A 6246-nucleotide genomic window follows, 5' to 3' on the forward strand; every position below is an offset into this window, starting at 1 on the left:
AATAAATAAAAAAAGTTTACTTTATTATTAGTAATTATTGAAGTTGACTGCCGATTTAACTGCTGTGCCCCACCAATACTAGGCTGTAAATATTTTACAAATTTGCACCCTAAACACATTCATATTTTATCAGGTTTCTCAAGCAGTTTATTCTCAAAGCTAAGTGTTGGACTGCATAATTATTTCAGTTTAGCATGTTTTTTTTGACCTATTACTTACATAAATACAAGAATTTTGAGTTATTGCTCCTCAGAGGGCTAATTTGAGCTAAGGCATGCATTAATTAATATAACCTAGATGGAAAAAAAGTATATCCCTAAATAAGCTCTTGGTGAACATCCAGGATGATTGCCTTCTTCAAAGGAAATTGGGACAATTATTGCACAGAAAGGTGGTTCATATTTTATGCTCTCAGAATCGCTCTCTTCAAATTGGCAGGTAGCCTGCCTTTACACAAATCTCAGGAGAACGTGTTTCATTATCAGTAACCACAAATAATTAAATTTCATGGGTGAAGAAGGTCAGAAGATGCATGCAAAACACAGAGGGCCGTGTTAAGTCAGATATCAATTCAAGGACACAGGACAAACAACCCAACCCATGTGTTATTGAAAAGTCAAGCATATGCTGATAATGAAACAAATATATTTGCAAATGAGATACATGAAAACTTAAATAATAATATCCAAATATTCAGTCATAATTTTTAACCCATTCTTGTTCATCATTACATACTTCAGTGCCAACTTCCAGTGGAGGGTTTTTCTGCCAGACCTTGTTTTCTTTTTCTTTCTGTAACAAATGCATTGTGTGCTCATGCTAACCCAATCCATCACTCCTATTCCGGCCATGAAAAAAGCACTTTCTTGGGGTGTGTTTTTTATTTTTGCCAGCACTGCTGTTCCTACAGCACTCAAGAGACCAAACTGATGGACACTCTGGTCAACGTAGGCAAGGTGCTGAGGGATGGAGGAATACACTACCTACGTGCGTCTCCTCCAAACCCCCACACCAACACTCCCTCCCCCAGCCCGCATCTCTCTCTGTAGACCACTTCCATATCCCTTGTGTCTCAGTAGACTGACTCATCCTTATGATAACCTGTGCACTATTAAATCCCCCAATGGGCCACAAGTCTGTCAGCATGCTAGTGTGACAAACAAGAGAAATGTTTTCAAGAGAACAGAAGAGTTGAGGTGTTTATGAGTGAGCAATCAAGACAAAAAACACTCTAACCTACCAGAATTTAGAATGACAGCTCAGAATACAAAGAGGGGGCAATTACATAAGACTGTCCATGATTAAAATAAAATTTAAATAAATAAATCTAGTTCACATGTGCAAGTTAATTACTGTAATGTTTTTAATAAATAGTCTGAAATTACAACCTGAAATACCCTTAACCTGCCATTAAAAAAAAGTCAAATTATCTGATATTTTAAGAGACTTATTGACATTGACATGCTGTAATGAGGTGCAGGTTTTTTTTTCTTTTCCCCCTGCATTTAGACAACATGATTTGGATTTGTAAACAATGAAGCTGTTTTGTTAAAATGTTATTCCTAAGAAATATTTCAAAGGAATAATAATTTTTTAAAAACTTTAATTTTATTAATTGATAAAGTTTTTTCTTTCATTATCATATCGGTCACCCTTAATTACTTGTTATAGAAAAAAGTGCATTAAAGTAAATAAAAATGAAAAAAACAATATGACTAGATTGAAGTGGAGGTGTGGTCATAAGAAATCTGTGAGTCTAAAACTATACGTTTAAAGCAAGTCTACGATTACTTATGCAGGCAATTGCTCATAAAAACACTATTCCACTGGCACCGCATTAATCAGAGATGGCATTTCGACATCTCTTTAAAGCTTTCTTTTGTGCAAACTTTCAGTAATCTGGGGAGATGTGTGACTATGTATTTGCAACAATTATGCTCTATTAAATCTATTCAAATTAGAGTCTGTTCCAGGTTCCCCCGACAAAGTGAAATTTGATTTCTAAAACGTTCTCTCGTCTTTGCTGCACAAAGAAGCCGTCGGGGATCGAGGGAGCGATCGCTGGAGAGGGAAGTGGGCTGGAAGGCAAATCTAGGTGATGTGTATGTTCTTAGAGTGCCCCTGGGTCTATCTTGGGTAGGCAGGATCTGACAAAAAGATCTGTAAGGAGGAAAAAAATCCTCCACTCTGCTCAAGCATGGGAAATTAAGCCCAGATAAAGATTCTTACTTAAAACACACTCTCAACTCTTTCGCTCCTCTCTTTTTCTACATCTTTTCTCCCAACAGTCGCAGGAGAAATTACCAATTGTTTCATTACATAAACTCCCAGAAGCACCTGCCGTTAAGACCTGTAGGTTCTGGCGCTGTCCCAGGCTGGCCTCCCTCGGGTATTTGTTCAAAGGGAAACTCTGTTGAGCCTCCCGGGGATGTTTAACTGATTGCAACAACGAGTATTTAGAGTATTAACTTCTGTGGGAATTCAACAAGTTTGGTTCTGTCAGAAGCTGAATTTAACTGTCAGGTAGCTTTACTTTCAAAGGGTCCTGACAGGAAGTAATGACTACTCTTGGCAGGTGTTTTTTTATTCCTTCTAACAAACATGCAATTGCCTTCGGTGATGTGAGCCGGAGAATTGTAAGTCAGGAATTCTCAGTTTATCTCAGTCAATTTGATGATAAAGCAATGATTGTCTTAGATTCCAGCAGCAATGGAAATTTAATGCCTTGTTTGACTCTTCATATCAACACCTAGTTTGGGAGAAGGATGAGGGAGTTTTACGAGAAGGAGGAGGATGAATTAGTAAATATTTTCAGTTGTGAAATATAAAGTAGAAGTATAATATCATTTAGGGTTTCACATACAGATGTAATTCATTTCGTTTATGAAATAGATTCAGTTGAATTGATTAAAAACCAATATTGTGTTTGTTTGATGTTTGGATTTAGTGATCATCCGGATAAATGGATAGAATTCCTTACTGCTATGACAGTGTGACATATGATGGAATATAACAAGAGCTTTACAAAAGAGAACAGTTATGTGTCAGTTGACATCAAATGACAAAAGCCTTGACTGACACTGAAATAAATCTTTGAATATGTTAAAAAAAAAAAAAAAAAAAAAACCTCTTCCGCTGAATGCTGCAACGCTATACTATAGCGCCCTCTGTCTTTTGCTACTAGTACCAAATATTTTCAGCTAATAGAGACCCAAGTATATTACAAGTCACATTTTGAGACCAATAAAAATATTCTCTTTATAGCAACTCCAGCTTTCTGACCTCACGCAATCATCAAAGGAAATCAAAACACATGCAGACCCACCACTTTGTATCCTTGAGAGTGGAGCGCTGCATGCATGAAAACTGTTATTAGTTTGGAAGTTCCATAATTCAATAAGTTTACATTCTGAATAATTTATGTCGAAAAATGTGAAAGTTTAAGAAGCCAAACTGCACAAATAAAAGTTACTGCTGGGGAAAAAATGCATTTCTGCATGGTACCCTGCTGGTGTGTAATTTGCGGTGAGCTGTTCTGGCCTTTTCCAGCCCTGTTTGGGCCAATGATTTTCTCTCGTCTCGGTGCAGCGCTGACCTTCTGAAAGGCAGCTGTGTGGTTAAAGCAGTCAATTTTCAAGGCCCTTGTAGCTTGAATCAAAACTCCATTATAGATTTTACCTCCGGGGGAACCGGGGGGCTTGCAAGGTTTTTCACAATTTTACCTGTGGAAAAAACCTAAAAGGACGGGCCGCTCTCCAGAGAGCTGCTTAGGGTTGATGGGGAATTGCGAGGGACTGAGAGTGCCAGGTGTGTACCCCAGGACACCAGCCTCATCTTCATGTGACAAGCAGGGGGGCAGCGCAGAGCGAAAATGGAGCTTTAAAAACATTCGGATGGCACTGAACCCTTGACATGACAAGGCCAGCACCTCAGGGAGAGAACAAGAACAGAGCTCAGAATCTGAGAGCAGCTACGAGGGGTTTAAAACACCTCCTAGCAGGAGAAAAAGAAGAGAGAGACGGGAGAGCGAGAGAGACTGAGACGGAGACACGGACGAAGAATGAGCAAGGAACATAGGGTGGGAAAGATGGAGGCCTCCGAAGAATACAAGTAACAGTTATTAAAACAACCAACAGTTCTCTTCCCTTGAACCATGTGTACTAACAAGCCAGGCGGGGGCCAAAATCTCAGCCAGATCCTATCAGGACATCTGTCACTTTGTGGTGACAACCTCCTTTAATAAGTGACAGGGCCTTAGTGCTCATGGGTGCATGCTGGGGGAGGGTTCCTCCACTCTGAGCAATGGCGAGGCCACTGCAGCCATCAAAGTCATGCAGCGGATGCCCTTTTTAAAACAACTTGTCCCAATTACAGCCAATAAGCACCAATCGGTACCCAGGCAGAGGCATGTGACATCAAAGATGCCAAGCGAAAATGCCCGCATGAGGTTCGTGTGGCAATTAGAGGACTTAAGCAGCATTTCATCACCAAATGTTTTCAAAATAAGTCTTAATTTAGGGGGAGTGAGTAAGAAGAAAGACACTGAGAGAGAGAGCTAGTGAGGGAGCGAGGGAGGGGGAGATGCCCTAAAGAAATCATTAAAGCATAATTACTGCTCATCATCTGTGCAAGTTCTTACAAAGTGCCAGTTCTGGATTTGTGCTCTTGTCCCTTGGGCAACACACACACACACACACACACACACACACACACACATACATAAACATACACACAGACACAAATAAATCCAAGGCCATACCCTAGATAAAAGTTTTACAATCAATCTCTCACTGGGTTTAATGCCCAATTAAAATCGGAGCTTCAGCATCTAGAACAGAAAACACTTGCCCTCGACTCAAAAGCAACACTTAACATCTTTATATACCAAAAGCAGCTCTTTTTGGTCTTGTCTAATATAATATCAACAAGCATTTATTGTACAATCTGTCACTTGTCTGCATACACATTTAGTGCAGAAACAATTTTCACTCCAAAAAAATCCAGTAAATTTCACAAACAATTACAAATAAAAGATAAATGATACAATGAGTTAATGCAATAATGTTTACAGTGCAGTTTAAGCATGTGCTAATGTTAGCATATAGTTACAGGATTTTTATAGCGGTTTGTTTTTTTCTTTCTTTCTGTAAGGCACATGTGCTTCCACTGTTTATTTGTGTCATTTCAGACCTAATAATGAGTCACGATGCTTCAGCGTGAACAATCATTAAAGTAATAAGATTTTGTCACTTTTTAAATAGACCTACCACTGTACCCACCTGACGTTGAGTCCTGGTCACATTAGAGGGTAAGCAATGTCAAAAACAGACACTTTATGTCTCTATTCTATAAACATGGCATCGATCTCCAGCAGAATTTTAAGCTGACTATTGTAGCATGATGCAAAGAAACAAATGTTTCTTCTTATAAAGTAACCTGTGAACTCAGTATGATGGGACTGCCATAACAGGCCTCTCTGTCATATCTGATAAGCGTCAGGCAGAGCCCCCTTAAAACACTGGAGCAGACGAAAAGATTTCAGACAACTAGTATCATGACCTTCACAGGCAGACTATTACAAGCAGGCTTGCCAAGTCTACATTGAGCTACTTTTAAACCCAGTCTAAAAGTAGCCCAAGAATTGAGCTGCTGCCGCAGGTTGATTTTTGAATTATTTTTGAGTGAAATGCTTGTATTGAAATATGTGCTTTAACTAATTTACATTCTACAATAACGACTAATCTGTAATATATTATTATTATTATTATTTTAGAGGGCACTTGTAGGGAGCCTCTGTGCAAATATATATGGCAAGGACCAAAAAAAAAAAAGCAGCAGAAGAAGAGTAGCAAGAACAAGATCTGAAAACAGTAAAATAATCATGAATTTAGCACCTGCTAGTGTGCCCCAGAAAAGCTTTTATGATACCGTTTTGCCAGAACAATAGAGAGAGAAAAATACTAATCCCATTTACTCACCTTCATGTCTCTCTAAACCCGTATTATGTTTTCATCCATGAAACAAGTTGTTGAGGTGTTGATGATTGACTGTCATGCTACAAAAAGTACAGACATACAACATAAAAGGTGATTCTACGTTTTCTCAAGGTCATTCGTGCTTCATGTGAAAAGCAGACCTAAACCTTTTACTCTTATTCTTGCCTTTCCACAGAAAATCCATTTGTTGTTTACATAAGCTAAATTCAAAGCCTGATACCATAAAAGGAAAAAAAAAAGGGCGGAAAAA

Source organism: Onychostoma macrolepis, chromosome 06 (genome assembly GCF_012432095.1).
Source record: "Onychostoma macrolepis isolate SWU-2019 chromosome 06, ASM1243209v1, whole genome shotgun sequence".
In the NCBI taxonomy this organism is placed as follows: Eukaryota; Metazoa; Chordata; class Actinopteri; order Cypriniformes; family Cyprinidae; genus Onychostoma; species Onychostoma macrolepis.